This window comes from Magnolia sinica, chromosome 5 (assembly GCF_029962835.1).
Source record: "Magnolia sinica isolate HGM2019 chromosome 5, MsV1, whole genome shotgun sequence".
Classification (NCBI taxonomy): domain Eukaryota; kingdom Viridiplantae; phylum Streptophyta; class Magnoliopsida; order Magnoliales; family Magnoliaceae; genus Magnolia; species Magnolia sinica.
In genome coordinates, this window is record NC_080577.1 from 71,184,734 (window position 1) to 71,202,777 (window position 18,044).

At 34.2% G+C, this 18,044-nt stretch overlaps 1 non-coding gene across 1 annotated transcript; it reads right to left on the bottom strand.

Moving 5' to 3' along the window:
* Window positions 1-17,444: 17,444 nt before the first annotated feature.
* On the bottom strand, window positions 17,445-17,551 carry LOC131247593 (small nucleolar RNA R71). The gene has a single exon (XR_009171871.1). It is a non-coding gene; the product is annotated as a small nucleolar RNA R71 (small nucleolar RNA).
* Between the last annotated feature and the right edge of the window lie 493 nt (window positions 17,552-18,044).

Genomic DNA, 18,044 nt, shown 5'->3' on the forward strand with positions numbered 1-18,044 from the left:
GGCCTTGGAACTAAATACTAAACATTATTTCTTACAAACTGATTAAGCTCTTCTCGCACAGCTACAATTCAATTTTCATCAATAAGGGCTTCTTTTACGTTAGCTGGTTCCATCTGAGATGTAAAGTATACGTAGTTACACATATCTTCTAATTGTTTACGAGTGCGTGCACCAGTGAGGGGATTTCCAAGGATTTGATCAGTAGGATGATTTTTGTTTGATCGTAATTCAGTGTTATTTTGATTAGATGAAGAATCTAGTTTATCAATTTGAAGAACTTCATCATATTCTGAACTTGAGACAGGTGTATTCATATGATCATTAATGACCACATTAATAGACTCATGTATTACACCGGTCCTTTTATTAAGTACCCGATATGCTCGACTATTCAGAACATACCCTAAAAATATCCCTTCATCACTCTTGGTGTCAAATTCACCCAGATGTTCTCGGTCACGTAAGATATAGCATTTACTGTCGAAAATTGGAAAGTATTTGACAGAAGGCTTTTTATCAAACCACATCTCATAAGTCATTTTATTATTAGATTTTCTAATGTAAACATGGTTTATTATATAACAAGTAGTATTTACGGCTTCAGCCTAGAGATTTATAAGAAGCTTCATACTATTTAACATTACATTAGCCATTTCTTGAAGCACCCTATTTTTCCTTTCCACTATCCCATTTTATTGTGATGTTTTGGACAGAAAATATTCTTGTAATATTCCCTGACCACTACAAAATTTCTCAAAACTGCTATTTTCAAACTTAGAACCATGATCACTATGAATCTTAGTGGCTTGTAACTCTTTTTCATTTTTGGATACGTTTAAGTACCCTTTTTACTTCATCGAGAGTTTCAGATTTCTCTCTTAAGAAGATTATCCAAATATACCTGGTAAAGTCATCAACAATGACTAGAATATACTTCTTGCCACCTCGACTCTCCGTTCTAGTTGGTCCTATGAGATCCATGTGAAGTAGTTCGAGTGGTTTAGATGTGTCATTGGAGTTTATCTTTTTGTAAGCACTCCTGGTTTATTTACCAATCTAGCACTCACAACATATATTATCCACTTTCTTTATTTTGGGTAGACCTCTTACTAATTCACTTTTGCTCAATCTATACAAGTTACAGTAGTATACATGTCCTAGGCGCTTATGCCATAGTTCGGTCTCATTAGTATGAACCATGTAACATGATAGCTTAGATGAGCTTGAGTCACTAACTATATAGAAGTTCTCAGAAGTTCTATGACCAGTTAATATTACAGAACCATTCTTATTTAAGATTTCACACTTTTGGTTTGAAAATTTTACACTGTGATTATTATCGCAAATTTGAGAAATGCTTAATAAATTATGTTTTAAACCTTCTACACATAAAACATTCTTAAAAAAAGGGAGGTTAGGGAGTTGAACCGTACCTTGGTTAACAATTTTGCAGTTGCTACCATCACCGAATGTGACTGAACCATCAGTCATGTCTTTAAGACTGGTGAACAAACTTTGGTCACCTATCATATGTCTGGAGCAACCACTATCCAGGTACCACTTTGAATGGCTCGTGGCTTTAAATGCGGTGTGGGAAACCAAACATGCAACCTTAGCGACCCATTTCATTACTGTTTTGGGTTTAGGAACATAGTTGGTCTTTTTCTGTTTATAGTTGTTATACGTCCTACCCACTGAGTTAGATTTTAAGAGCTCCTTAAGCAAGTCTACTATTTTCTCAGCTAAAGGATTACGGTTCTAATTTTTATAGTTGATATGGTTCTTTTTAGGATTAAAGGCTAGAAAGTTTTAGCCGTTTTAAAAACATTTTGATTCGGACTTTTCCCTTTTGAGTTAGAAGACTCTCCTTTAACAAATTTAGGAGGAGTATTTTTGTCATAGCCTAATCTAGATTGATCACCACATTTTCTGGATTTAGATAGAGGTTTTTCTAATTTAGGGTCACCTTGGGCATAGCTCCATGTGTCCTTCAAACTCAAAAGTGAAGAGACTTCCAGTTTTAAATTTTCATTTTCAGATTTTAAATTTTCAACTTGGGACGTTTTGAAATCTAAGTCACACTTAGTTTTTTCAAAGCAATCTAAAAGATGTGATTTTTCCAAAACTAGATTATCAAAGTTCTCTTTCAATTTAAAAAACTTTTCTTTCTTTAGTTTTAATTTAACAACTATTTAACAACTTTCCCTGTATAGGGCATCATAAGCATCTTGAAGATCTTCTTCATTCTCATGATCACTTCCCATATTTTCTTCACTGGTTGTATCATTATTTGAGAAAGTGAACTTGGCTAGAGTCATTAGGGCTTTAACATCATTACCCGACTCGGTTTCAGAATCTTTTGACTCAGAAGAGGCTTCAGAACAGGAAGATTCATCCCATGTAGCCAACATACCTTTCTTTTTAGGTTTGTCCCTTTTAGGACATTTGTTTGCTAGATGCCCATATTCATGGCGGTTGTAGCATTGGCTATCTTTTAAAGATTTTCAGTTTTTAGATCTTGATCTTTTCTTTTCAACAGGTTTTTGAACATCAACCCTCTTTTTACTTTTGAAAATCTTATAAAACTTTTTAGATAAAAGGGACATATCATCTTCCGAAGTTTCTAAATCAGAATTGTTATTTTCATGAGAAATACTTTTAGAAGATTTAAGGGCGATAGATTTACCTTTCAGAGCTTTAAAGTTTAACTCGTAGGTTTGTAAAGAACTAACCAGTTCTTCAACCTGCATATGATCTGTATCACGAAGTTCCTGAATGGTCGTGACTTTTGAATTGAACCTTTCAGGTAGTGAGCATAGTATCTTTGCACAGACTTTGCTTCCTGGGATGTTATCTGTAAGACCCTACATAGAGTTGACTATGTCATTCAATTGGTATAGAAGTCTATGAATGTTTCACTTTCTTCCATATGTATTTCCTCAAGCCTAGTTGTGAGGAGTTGTAGTTTAGATTTCGTGATAGTAGTCGTATCCTTATGTGTCATTTCTAAGATATCCCGGGCTTATTTCATAGTATCACAAGATATAATTCGTTTGAATTCATCTAGCGATAGTGCGCAAGTGATTGCATTTATAGCCTTGGCATTGGCACTACTCTCAGTTCTCTGAAGAGTGGTCCAAGTGTTATAAGGAGCAACTTTTAGAGTTTAGTTCCATCAAGGCCTAGAACTTCAACAGTAGGTGGAGTCCATTTAGTTACAGTGGCTTGCCACACATTCTCACAATAGACCTCAAGAATATTCTCATTCTGGCTTTCCAATAAGCATAATTAGAGCCATTAAAAGGTGGAGGCCTAGTGATAGATAGGCTATCAAAATTTGACATCTTAAATGCTCAGATCGGTTAGCTTAGGAATTAAATCCAAATAAACAAGCTATTAGGCTTTGATACCACTTGAAAAGGCCGAGCAATATATCCAAGAGGGGGGGGGGGGGGGGGTGGGTGAATAGGACTATGCTAAATAAAACTTAATAAGTGGAATATAAACAATAAGATAGTTAAATAAAAAGAAAATAACCAAAGGAAATAACAACCTCAAAAATAAAGTATTGAGAGGTTGATACCAACTTGGTTCTAAGGATAACCTAACACCAAAAACCAATGGTTTATGGCAGGACAACCTTACTGGAATGCGGGTGAGTATCAAAAACTCAAACTGAAGAGGATATGAAAGAAATAGAATCTAATCTATTATAACATTCACCACACAATGCTGAAATTTAAAGATTACAACATTCACATCCATAAATACATCCCACAATCTTAAATCACAAAAGATAAAGAAATAAACCACACATCCACCAAACACAAAGAATTATAGTGGTTCGCTTGTGTGTACAACTGTTAAACAACAGCCACATAACTACTCCACTCCTAATATCCACTACCTCAAGATATTAGCGTTCACTAATCAAAATAGGTTTATCAAGGTTCACCTAAAACCTTCAAAATTGTGTCTTTTAAGTGGGCTTACACAATTCAAAAACCACATGCTTTGAGTTTTCTGGATCACCTCTGACAAACTACAAATAGAGATTTTTCTGGAACATTCTCACAAACCAAACAAAGAGAATTGAATTACAGAAAAAGTAAAATACTTATCTGTATGACAATTCTGAAACAGCCCGGTAGAACCAACTTAATGACGACGTAGATGTTCAACGTTCAGTCTCACAAGTATATAGGGTTCTAAGTCTAAATGATTTTTAATTAAATCAGCAAGGGCTTTGCTTTGATTTTGATCTCATAAAAGGGTAAATCAAATATCCCTTTTCAACATAAGAATGGAATAGAGAATCAAAATTAAAATACAAAAGCTACTTTAAAGAATCTAAAATATGCACAAAATAGCTTAGAAAGTACTCAAAATAAACTCAGAGTGATTGCTTAAGAATGATAAGAATTGAATTGAAAACTCTAAAATTTGAGCACTATTTATAGGTGAAAAATCGGTCCGCACGACTGGCCTTTGAATAGCTACAACTGGCCTTATCCAAACAGATTTTTAAAAATTCTGGCGCGATAAGATTTTTTAGTTGCACAACTGGCCTTGTGGGTCCCACGATTGGTCGACTGGTCTGCTTGACTGGTCATGGATACCACACGACTGGTCGTGTGAGTTCAGATTACTTGCTGGAAAACGATTCGAGCACTATTCACACGACTGGTTGAGCAGTTTCCAGGACTAGTCGTAGACCAACAAAAAAATTTTAAAAATTCATAACAAATCCTGGACATGTCAAGAAAATGCTAGGATTGGTCGAGCTAGTGTTAGGGCTAGTCGAAAGAACATAATTTTACACTTATAAAATGACCAAAATGACCGACCGAAAGTATGAAATGATCTAATCATGATCTAAGGTCAATCTAGGTCAGTCATACCTTACTTGTGAGATAGAACATATGAACCATCAAACTATTAATCACTTCTGTAACTTTAATTCTTGCGCTCTTCGAAGCTTAAACTTGACATACCAAACATAATCTTCAACTAGGTCTTGAGTTCTTGGACTTTTCTGGTTCCAGATCTTGAACCACAATGTTCTTGAGAATTATGTCTTCATTTTCTTCCAGTTTGAAGATCACGGTAAGTTCGTCGTATATATTGGCAAGATAAATTCAGCACGAACAGAACAAATGTTGTAGATTCAATGTGAACAGATGCACAAGCTTCATACACATCAAGATATAAACTTGAATTAGTTTGACACACCAAAATTTAACAATACTTAGGGTTTATTAATATAGCACTTTCAGAGGACAATGTAGATTTTAGGTTGGGGATGGGAGATTAGGTAAACTAATCGGTGTTTTCTCAGTTTTGAGCAAAATTTGTAAAATTTTTGAAAAAATTTCAATGTTTATCTGTTTAGAAACAATAAATTGTGTATTTAAGAATGTTTTGAGTATGATGATAAGATAGAGATTGAATTTTGAATTGTTGGAGTTTGATCATCTAAGTAATAAATTAATTACAGTTCTTGCACTCAATTGATTAAGAGGAAGTTTGAATAGCATGTTAATCTAAATTACAAGACACGTTCAATTTACTTTATATGAATAGTACTAGATCTTCTTATTGTTAGTATGATGATCATTAAAAGATATTGAGAATCGTGTCTAGAGAATTTTATCAACCTTAAAAGAAGAAAATGACTTGTTAAAAAAATAGAAGATCGACAAAAAGGTCTTGTATGGTGAAAAGAATGAAAAAGAATGAAAAAGAATGAAAAATCTAAAAGTAAAGACAAAAAACTAAATGAATACAAATGACCGTCGATATAAAATCAAAAATTGGAAAAAGAAGGAAAAGAGGATAAGTTCAAAATTATTACTTGATTTTTCAACCAATCTTGAAGTAATGAGCATGGCTAACATTATGAAAAGATAGTATTTTTATGAGAAGTAAGTTGATTTTCACTAACCATGTTAAAAAACTTGATATGAGAACTATGCTCTGACTTAATGGATAAAGCACTTATCTGAGTGATTGCTTATGTGATTCAGTTCTAGGTTTTCAAAATCTCACTTACTCATCTTGAGTCTACTCATTCATACTTGATTACACAAAAGATTGTTTTCTGAAAAGTGTTTGAACACATTGCATTGAAGTTCATTTTTTGCATACTTTGCTTGAGACTAGCAAAATGCTGGTTGGGGATTGTGCCGAGGGTCAAATATTGCATATTATCCCCCATTTATTACTTAGTTTATGAACATGATAATGCTTAATGTTCTATTTTAATCATGTTTGTGTTTGAAAGTGCTATGTTGATAAACCCTAAGTATTGTCAAATTTTGGTGTGACAAACTAATTCAAGTTTGTATCTTAATTTGTATCAAGCTTGTGCATTTATTCACATTGAATCTTCAATGTTCATTTTGTTCATGTTGAATCTATCTTGCCGATATCTTTGATGAACTTACCGAGATCTTCAAACTGGAAGAAAGTGAAGACTTTCATATATTAAGTGAAGACAGAGTTTTCAAGAACATTGCGGTTCAAGATTGTGAACCAGAAAAGTCCAGGAACTCAAGACCTAGTTGAAGATTATGTTTGGTATGTCGAGTTCAAGCTTTGAAGATTGCAAGAATTAAAGCTACTGAAGTGATTGATAGATTAATTGTTCATATGTTCTATCTCACAAGTAAGGTATGATTGACCTAGATTGACCTTATATCTTGATTAGATCATTTCATAATTTCGGTCGGTCATTTTGGTCATTTTATAAGTGTAAAAATCTATTCTTTCGACTAGCCTTAGCACTGGCTCGACCAGTCTTAGTATTTCCTCGACTAGTCCAGGATTTTTATGAATTTCAGAATTTTTTTGTTGGTCTACAACCAGTCTAGGAAACTGCTAGACTAGTCGTGTGAATAGTGCTTGACCAGTCATGCAGTGCTTGACTCATTTTCTAGTGAGTAATCTGGACTCACACGACCAGTCATGTGGTGTCCACGACCAATCGAGTAGGCCACTCGACTAGTCGTGAGATCCACAAGGCCAGTCGTGTAACTGAAAAATCTTATCGCACCAGAATTTTCAAAAATCTGTTTAGATGAGGCCAGTTGTTGCTGACCAAAGGCTAGTCGTGCGAACCAATTTTTCACCTATAAATAGTGCTCGAATTTCAGAGTTTTCTATTCAATTCTTATCATTCTTAAGCAATCACTCTGAGATAATTTTGAGTACATTCTAAGCTATTTTGTGCATATTTAAGATTCTTTAAAGTAGCTCTTATTTTTTATTTTGATTCTCTATTCCATTATCATTTTGAAAAGGGATATTTGATTTACCCTTTCTTGAAATCAAAATCAATACAAAGCCTTTGCCGATTTAATTAAAAATCATATACACTTAGAACCCTATACACTTGTGAGACTAAACGTTGAACATCTACGTCGTCATCAAGTTGGTTCTACCGGGCTGCTTCAGAATCATCTTACAGATAAGTTTTTGCTTTTTCTATAATTCAATTCATTTCTGGTTTGTGAGATTGTTCTAGAAAATCTATTTTTGGTTTTCTTTGAGGTGATCCAGAAAATCTCAGAGCGAGGGGTTTTTTGAATTCTGTAAGCCCATCTAAAGACACAATTGTGAAGGTTTTAGGTGAACCTTGAAAAACCTATTTTGATTAGTGAACGCTAATATCTTGAGGGAGTGGATATTAGGAGTGAAATAGTTATATGGCTGTTTATTAACAATTGGTGTACACACAAGCGAACCACTATAATTCTCGATATTTGGTGGATGTGTGATTTATTTCTATGTCTTTTATGGTTTAAGATTGTGGGATCTATTTGTGGATGTGAATGTTGTAATCTTTATATTTCAGCATTGTGTGGTGAATGTTATAATAGATTAGTTTCTATTTCTTTTATATCCTCTTGAGTTTAAGTTTTTGATACTCACCCACGTTCTAGTAAGGTTGTCCTACCATAAACCATTGGTTTTTAGTGTTAGGTTGTCCTTAGAACCAAGTTTGTATCAACCTCTCAATACTTGATTTTTAAGGTTGTTATTTGCATTATTTTTGGCTATCTGTTGTTTATACTCCACTTATTAATTTTTATTTAGCATAATCCTATTACCCCCCCCCCCCCCCCCACCCACCCTCTAAGACATATAGCTTGGCCTTTTCAGTGTCGCAAGGTGAATTTAAGGTCTTGGATTGAAAAGGATGCTAAAAGCATGGATTTAATGCTCAAGAATCACCAAGTTCAAGGATGTATCTTATAAGACTAAGAATGAAGAATTTACATGCCAAAGATCTAAGAAAACCAAGTGAGGAATGAAGAGAATTGAAGACTTGAAGTGAAGAAAAGGAACCCTAAAAATCTGCCTGCTTCGACTAATCTAAGCCCTCCTTCGACCAATCTAAAGCTCCTACTCGACGAGTCGAAGATTCCTCGACTTGAACTCCAGCGACAAAATCCTCTAATTTCTCATCATTCTCGATGAGTAGAAGGAAACCCCCGACCAGTCGAAGGTTTTCCTCAACTCGTCTAAGGTTACATAGACAGCACACGGACTGCGTAAATTTAAGGCAGTTTCTAAATTTTTCCAACTCGGTGCAAAAGTTGGAGTTGCAAAATTATAAATGGGAGTCCCTAGGATGTTCCTAGGCATCTTTTAGGATTTTGGGAGTGAAGCAAAAGTGTGGAGAAGTCATCGCTAAGAGTTCTTCTTCCTTTTCCTTAGTTGTTTTTACGCTTTTCTTAAGAGATTTTAGTTCAATCATGTCTATGGTTGGCTAAACTTCTTGGATAGGGCTAAGAGGTGAAACTTGTAGCATGATGAGATGTTTCTTTTACTTTGATTCATGTTTATGTTGAACCTTCTTTGATTCTAGTTTCATTTTACAGGAATACTTTCAGTTCTTAATTGTTTACTGTGACTCAAATTACAGTAGATCTACAATAACTTTGAGTATCTGCTTTTCCTGATTTTGAGATTGTAGGATTGGTAAATCCTGTTGTTAGCCATCGTCTCATAGGCATGGTTTGGTGATGGAATCTCTTCCAATTATCACAATTCTTCTCCATTGAGAATTAGGTCAAGGAAAGTTCAGATTAATCTTAATTGTATATCTTCCAATTGGATAAGATAGGACTCTAATTCCAATCGTGTGACATGAATTAAGTACGAGGGTTCCCTGATCTCTACAAGTGGATCCTTGGAAACCCTAGTTGCCACCTTTGAATTTGTTAGTTTTAATCACTTTAATCACAATTACTCTTTCAATTATTTAGATTTAGTTTTAGTTCTTCATCTAGTTCTTGTTCAAGTTAAATTTAGAAGATCCGTACAAGTCAGTCCCTATGAATTCAACCTCGGTCTCACCAAGATTATTACTGCATCGCGACCTTACACTTGGGGTTAGGAACAACTACCCATGAATATCTAGTGTAGTCATCAACTATAACTAGAAAGTATTTTTTACGTCCTCTACTCTCTGTTCGGGTTGGTCTAACAAGGTCCATATGTAGTAATTCGAGGGGTCTAGATGTGGTTAAGGAGTTTACTTCTTGTAACTACGAATTTGTTTATCTATTTGATAGGCACCACATCTTTCTTTTTCAACTTTTTTAACTCAGGTAAGCCTCGAAGATGATCTCTCTTGCTAAGTTTGTATAGATCTCTAAAGTTCACATGTCCAAGACAATGCCATAACTTAGTTTCATCTGTTTAGACCATATAACAAGAGTGACTTGTGGAACACGATTCATCAATGATATAGCAATTTTCAGAGGTTCTTCGATCATTTAATATTATATGACCCTGATTATTAAGTATTTCATATCCATGATCAGAAAATTTAACACTATGATTATTATTACAAATTTGATATATGCCTAGCAAATTATATTTCAAATCTTCAACACATAAAACATCTTAAAAAACAGGAAGATTGAGAAGTTTTACATTACCTCTTTCGATGATTTTTACAGTTGTTGCCATCTCCAAATGTTATTGAGCCTCCATCAATGTGATTGATGTCTGAAAGTATCGCCTTACCACCTGTCATATGTCTAGAGCATCCACTGTCCAAGTACCATCTTTAATGGCTATTAGCTTTGAAAGCTATGTGGATGACAAGACACTTATTTTTTTGGAACCCATTTCAATATGGTTTTGGGTTTAGGAGGATCTCTAATAGCATGATTAGTTTGAGAGAAATATTTTTTTTTCTTATTCTCACTCACTCTCATAGTTCTAGAGTTGGATTTCAAAAGCTCCTTAAGTAAGTCCACTATCTTATCTGCAAGAGAAGGATTATAAATTTTCTTTTGATAGTTAGACTTATTTTTTAGATAAAAAGGTTTTTGGCAAGGTTTTTTCTTTATTTACTTTGTAGTTTCTTCTTTAGATTTTGAAGATTCACTTTTAACAAATACATAAGCAATACTTTTAGATTTTTCTAAACGACTCTTGATATAACCCAAGCCAGATTTGTTATTACTTCGACAAGACGCAAGTAGTATCTTTTCAAGTCTCAGGTCACCTGGGTATATATTCAAGTCTCTTTAGAATTTTTTAGAGAAGTAATTTCTAATAGTAAATTTTTATTTTCAGTTTTGATATCTTTAATTTCAGAATTTTTTAGATTGAGTTCAAGTTTGGTTTTCTCAAAACAATCAGAAAAATGTAATTTCTCCCAAATAGATTTTTCAAGTTCTTATTTTAAATTTGTAAATTTATCCTTTTGAATTTTTAATTTTGTTACAATATTACAACTTTCTTTATATAAGGCATCATATGCTACTTGAAGATCTTCTTCATTTTCAACATCACTTCACGGCATTTCATAATAAGAAGTTTCATCTTCATTTGAGGAAGTAAGTCTTGCTAAGGTCATAAATAGCTTTAGATCATTTTCAGTTTCTTGATATGATTCGTCAATTTCTGAATTGGATTTAGATTCAAACGATTCATCCCATGTGGTGATCATGCCTCGTCTTTTAGATTTATCCTTCTTTGAACATTTCGCAGCTAGATGCCCATATTTAGAACAATTGAAACATTGAGAATCTTTAGATTTAGATTTCTAATTTCCTTTTCTTTTGTCAATCGATTTTTGAAAATTAGATCTATTTTTATTTTTAGAAATCCTATAAAACTTTTTAACAAGCATAGCCATGTCACCCTCATTTTCTTCATTATCTGAATATTTTGATTTGGATTTTGAGGATTTTAGGTCTATAAATTTACTTTTACGAGCTTTGAAATTCAGCTCATAGGTTTGTAGAGATCCTACTGATTCCTCTACCTTCATTGTATCGGTGTCCCTCAATTCTTGTATAACATTGACTTTAGAATTGAACTTATCAAGAAGCGATCGTAAGATTTTTGCACACACTTTGCTTTCAGGGACTTTTTCTCTAAGACCTCACATGGAATTAACAATGTCATTTAGTTTAGTGAAGAAATCCATGAATGATTCATTTTCTTCCATATGGATTTCTTTAAACCTTGTTGCAAGGATTTGAATCTTAGATTTCTTGACAATGTTAGTTCCTTCGTGTGTCATTTTAAGTATATCCCAAGCTTGTTTTATTGTATCACACGAGATGATTCTTTTGAACTCGTCTAGTGATAAAGCATAAGTGATCGCATTAAGTGCTTTTGCATTAGCACTACTTTCGCTTTTCTGACCTGGAGTCCAAAGATTATAAACTTGTACTTTCATGGACTTCGTTCCATTTTCACCCACTACTTCCAACATTGGAGGGACCCATTGGGTCATGGTGGCTTGCCACATACTTTTATCAATAGATTTGAGAAAGATCCCCATTCTAGCTTTCTAATAGGAATAATTTGAGCCATCAAAGGGTGGTGGCTTGGAAATGGATAAACTAACAAAATTTGACATTCCAATAGCTCTGGATCTAGCTCTAGGAAATTAATCCCAAAAGAACAACCTCGCTCTGATACTATTTGAAAGGACGAGCTATAGATGTCCTAGAGGGGGGTGAATAGGACAATGCCAGATATTTCAATACAATGCGGAATAATAAATTGATGGAATACAATTTTGCAAAGTATTGAATTCTTGATATTAAATACTTCATATGACAACCTTACACCTAAAAGATTTAGGTACGACAACCTTATGTCATGATGTCTTTGAAATCAAAATATTAAAATAAAGCAAAGAATAAGTAATTCACAATAATAACACAAATAATAATATCCAATCACCACAATGCACAAAAGAGTTATAATGGTTTAGTGCCTCAATGCAACCTACTCCACTCCCAAAATTAATATACTATGTTCACAACCCCAAGTGTATCGTTGTGATGTAGTAATAATCTCGATAAGACTGAGGTCGAATCCATAGGGACTGAACTTGTTTGTCTTCTGAATCTAACTAGAACTAGAACTAGATGAAGAATTAAAACAAAAATCTGAATTTAAAGGAGTAATTTTAAGTTATGAATAAAGTGTAAACAATCAATTGAAAGTGGTAACTAGGGTACCAAGGATCCACTTGTAGCAATTAAGATGCTACCGTGCTTAATTTAAGAGATCCAACTAGAATCAAAATCCTATCCTATTTAGTTAGAAGAAGAGACGGTCAAATCTCTAAACTTCTCATTGATCTAGCCTCAAAGGAGGAGAATTGTGGTGAATTGGAAGGGATTCCATCACCCAACCGTGCCTAGGAGGCGATGACAACCAACGGGATTTACCAAATCCACAGTCTCAAATAGAAATGAAGATATTTAAAACTAGTGTAGATCTATTGTAATTTGAGTCACAACAAACCATTAAAAACTGAAAATATTCCTTAAAATCAACTAAAATTCAATAAAGTTCAAACACAAACATGTATCAAAGTAAAGTAAATATCTCAATCACACTACAAGCTTCACCTCTTAGGCCTAGCTAAGAGGTTTAGCCAACTATAGACATGATTGAACTAAAGTCTCTCAAATAAAGCATAAAATAAACTAAAGAACGAAGAAGAAAGCACTTAGACGACCACTCCACCCTTTTGCTTCACTCCTTGAACCTTAAAAGATGCCTATGAACGTCCTAGGAACTCCTATTTATATTTGTGCATCCCCCTCTTATGCACCGACTTGGAATTTCCACAAACTGCCTCAAATTATGCAATCCGTGTCAGCCTTGCATTACAACTCTGCATGATTTCGATAGCACTGAAGTTGGCTTCGATAGCACCAAAGTCACATCTAAAATTTATCTCATCTAAAATTGTATGTTCAAAGTGCTTAGGTAGCTACCGAAACTAACTTTAGTGATACCAAATTAAGCTTAGGTAGCACCAAATTAAACTGTTTTCTTGCTAGACTATTGGCTTAGGTAGCACCGAACTATCCTATTTTTCTACTGTATAACTTGTGCTTTTGTCAATCTTTTCTCCACCCTTTGTACTTGGCTTCCTAGGATCTTTGGCATGAGAATTCTCCATTCTTGGTCTCCTAAGATCCCTCCTTTGCCTTGCTAATTCTTGAGCATTAAATCCATGCTTTTAACATTCTTTTCAATCCAAGCTCTCAGATTCACCTTGCAACACAAACATGTATAAAATCTAACATTAAGCATTATCATGTTTATAAAACTAAGATATAAATGGGGAATAATATGTAATATTTGACCCTCAACACACTCGCAATTTTGGCTTTCACTGTTTCAAGGTTTTCCAAGGTCATCTTAACAACCTTTTACAGTTATTGCGATTTTCATGGGCTATCACAATCAAACCCACTTTGTCATTTTATGGGGTTACCATAAACAAACCCGCTGAGATTTTCAGGCTATTTTAGAAAAACCCAAACTAAAATAATTTAAAAGACAGTACTTATCTTTGATTTGGTGAGTCGAAGTCATGGCTGTAGCATGAATGCGGTGATCTTCTTCTTGGGATATTGATGAAGTCATTGTATGAGTTTAACCCAAAAAGATACAAATGGATCTAATAGATTTTCAATGAAATGAATGAAACCCTATTACTATAGATTCGATTCTCCCTTTTCTCAAAGTAGAGTATAGATTACTCTATCAAAAATAATTTAATCTAACTTTGAGAAGGAGAATGGAATAAGCTAATAAAAAAATGAATTACAACACAAATAGCTTAAGAAGGCTTGAAGGATCTCTCTTTATAACACAATATAAGACTATGAATTTTTGTGGTTTAAAGAGTAAGAAAAAGTCTCTATTTATAGCCAAGGATTTGTGTAGTTCGGCTGGCCGAACTTCAAAGATTATGTTCCAACGGAACTTGAAAATCGCGGGATAAAATCTTTTAAAAGTTTGGTTGGCCTAAGTCCATGTTCGGCTAGCCGAACCCCAAGTTGGGCTGTCCGAACAGGAGGTTCGGCTGGCCTAACTGGTCCAAGATTAGATTTTGTTCCATTACTAAAAACTTGATTGAAATTACCATGGGCTGGCCAAACCTACTGCAAAAAGATCTTTTCAAATCTGTCTTTTTAACCGAATATTGTAGGGTTGGCCCAACTGGTTAGGCTGGCTGAACCAGACTTTGGGGTGGCCTAACTTGAGTGTATTTAACATAAAATATGATTATAAATATGCATGAGTGAAATACACTTAACATATGGTCCAACTAGGTTTATACCACCTGTAGGTTGACTCATACGAAGTGTTCTAAACTACGAATCAAGAATAATCTTGCTTTAAGATGTTAAGCATTCTTTTCAAATGCTTGATTGAGTTGATAGCTTGTCTTCAGTCGAGCTTGTGATCGTAACCGCACTACGAAACTTGACAAACTAAAATGTGCTTTAAGTATAAGCACTTACACATGGTAAGGTTTTCCTTTCCAAATTACAACAAATTACAAGAATTTCCATGGCTAACCTTTACAAATAGGGGCCTACTTCTCACATTTTAAAAGGACAACATTCGGCTAAAAGTAGAAGAGGAGAAATCTCCTAAAAAGAAAAAAGAATAAGGTGTTATAGGGAGTAAGAGTAGAAGTTGGTGTGGACCCTGTTCATCCAACCTTTCAATTCAGCCTACCCCAGTACCCATCCAAGCCATCTAACCCACTCACACAAGCATCCTAGCCATCTTAACCATCCAAAATCATCGAAGTAGGGTCGGGATCCAAGATCTACGATCATCTCCTCTGGTAGGAGTACCTTAGTATTGAGACTCATATATTGTATATTTAACCCTTTAATTATGTTATTTTCCCTGGCATTTAAGTGTTAATTCGATTTAATTATATATGTTTTTGTCATGCAAGGTGATTCGGAAGCCTAAAATGAATATGTGCTTAAAAGGATGGATTTATATATCAAAAAAAAGATAATGAAGAATTGGATCTATTGAGGACAATATTGAAGAATTCAAGTACTGAAGATCCAAGGAAACCAAGTGAAGAAAAAAGGAAATCGAAGATTTGAAATGAAGAAACCAAGGAAAAGGAATCACGAAAATTCATGGCCAGAAAAATCATATTTTAAAATTCCGGGGCCAAAAAGACAAAATCTTGAAAATTACAAAAACTGCCCATTCGATGTCATCAAGGACAGTTTTAATTCCATCAAATGTAACTTCGATCCCATTAAACCCTCTTCGATTCCAATGAGAAAATCATTAATTTTTCAAGTTACTGGAAATATTCTTTGATGCCATCGAGGGAGCTTCGATGTCATCGATGTGTCATCGAAGGTGTGTGCGATTGCGTAAATTCAAAGTCAATTTATGAATTTTTTTGAGGCAATGCAAAAGATTAAGTTCAAAGACTATTTAAAGGAGTCCCTAGGATATTCTAAATAATCTTTTAGGGTTTAGAAAGAGAGAGAAGGCTTAGGTGGAGTGCCAACAATGTTCTTCCACTTCTATTTCTTCATGGCTTCTAGTAGATATTTTAGTTTTTCTTTTATTTCTGAGTTAACTATGACTAGCTAATCTCTTAGCTAAGGCTAAGGGATGAAGCCTAGAGTTAATTTTAATATTTATTTTATTGGATTCAATAACATTATTTTGAATAATGATATTATATTGATTTGATTTGGATTTACTTTAAAGTCTTTGAGTTATTTATGTCTGGATTTGTTATGCAATCTGGGTGCAATGAATGCTTTGATTTAGCGATTGTTTAGCTTCAATTAGAGAAGGATTTAATCTATATAATTGATTAATTTAATATTGCCTATGGGTGCTTTAGATACTTTTGATTCCCTATGATTGAGATCTGAATACTTCATGAGAGAATTAATCAATTGAAATTATATTCTTATTAATATTTATGAATGGTTTAATTGAATTATCTTCCGATTGGATAAGATAGGACTTTGATTCTAATTGAGATATATATGAATCAGTAAATTGAATATTGTGATTGCTATAAGTGGATTCTTGGATCCTTAATCTTTTATTTATTTATTTTTACTCTTAAATCATTCATGGGATTAAAAACTCAGACAAATCGTTAGATTTAAATTAGTTCTAGGTCGTGTTCTCCATTCCTTACGGATTCGACCTCGGTCTCACTGAGTTATTACTACATCGCAACCCTGTACACCATTGTTGAGGAGTGGCATTGAGCACAATTAGGTTTATGTTTTCTAGGTATGATTTTTGTTTTAGGTTAGATTTTTTTAGTTTTCTGAATGTTTCTAATCTAGAGGTTTTAGGATTTTCTTATTTTTTTAAATGAATATTTTGTTTTGTTTTAGATCTTCTAACATTAGTAACATTGTTCACTTATTTTGGTTTTGTAGGATTCTTAATTCTAGTTCTAGTTCTTCCCTACGGGTAACATTCTTCCTCACTCCTTTTATTTTCTTTCATAATTGTTGTAGGACTTAGGACTTAGGGTTAGAATTAGAGTTTTGTGTGGTTCATGCCCAAGTGAGTAAGGGACCATATATTGAGACTTTTAAGTGAAGGAGGTTTAATTGAGGGGCTCACGATCCATGAACGAGTTAGAAAACATCTAAATACTCCTGAAATGTCATCTAGAACTATGGCTGAAACTAAACAATACTTTCATGAGAATCCAGTTCGGAAGACACCATCAGTTAGGATATTGCGTGATGAAAATGCGGTACATCAAGTTCCATTGAGTCAGACCTTACGTGATTATTTACAGCTGGCGAGAACAAGTGGACTTTCCTGCATGATTTTCTCAACCAATGTAGGAAAGTGGACTTCAAACCAAGGATGATCCAATTACTCCATAAATTACATGACTTGATTCAGAAAGTCCATATTTGCACATAAAAGAATTTGAAGAGATTGTTATGACCATACACTTTAACAATGTTCCTTCTGACATGATTAGACTAAAATTATTCTTATTCTCTCTAAAGGAGAAGGCCAAATCATGGCTTCACTCCTTAAGGCCAAGATCCATTAGCACATTGGTCGAAATGACCTGAGAGTTCCTTAAAAAGTTCTTCCCGGCTCATAAAACCAACACTCTCAGATAAAACATAATGAATTTCTCCCAAAAAATAAATGAAACTTTTTTTGAATATTGGGAATGGTTCAAGAACTTACTTCTCGCTTGAACTCACCTTGGAAACAAAATTTGATGGACGATTAACTTTTTCTATAATGAACTAAATCTAAATATGCACCGATTCGTAGAGATAATGTGCAATGGCAAATTTATGAGCAAGGAACAGAAAGATGCCTGGGATTACTTTGACATGCTAGCTGAAAATGCCCAATCATGGTATACATCTAACCAAGTTAGTAATCACAAGGCAGTGACAAGAGAGAGGGGAGTACGTATGTTAAAAAAGGAGGAAGATATTAGTATAAGGTTGGTGGATCTCACAAGTAAGATTAAGGCCTTAGAATCTAGGAAGGAAGCGATCTGATCCAAAACTATCGATGCTAAAATGATGTGGTATTTGTGAAAGCGATGTACACCTAACAAAAGATTGTCCTACAATTCTCGCATTCCAAGAGGTGCCGCGTGCTCAAGAAAATGCTACAAATGCATATCGACACCCCTTCAGTGTACCAAATTCCAACACGTACACTCTTGATTGGCAGACCCATCTAAACTT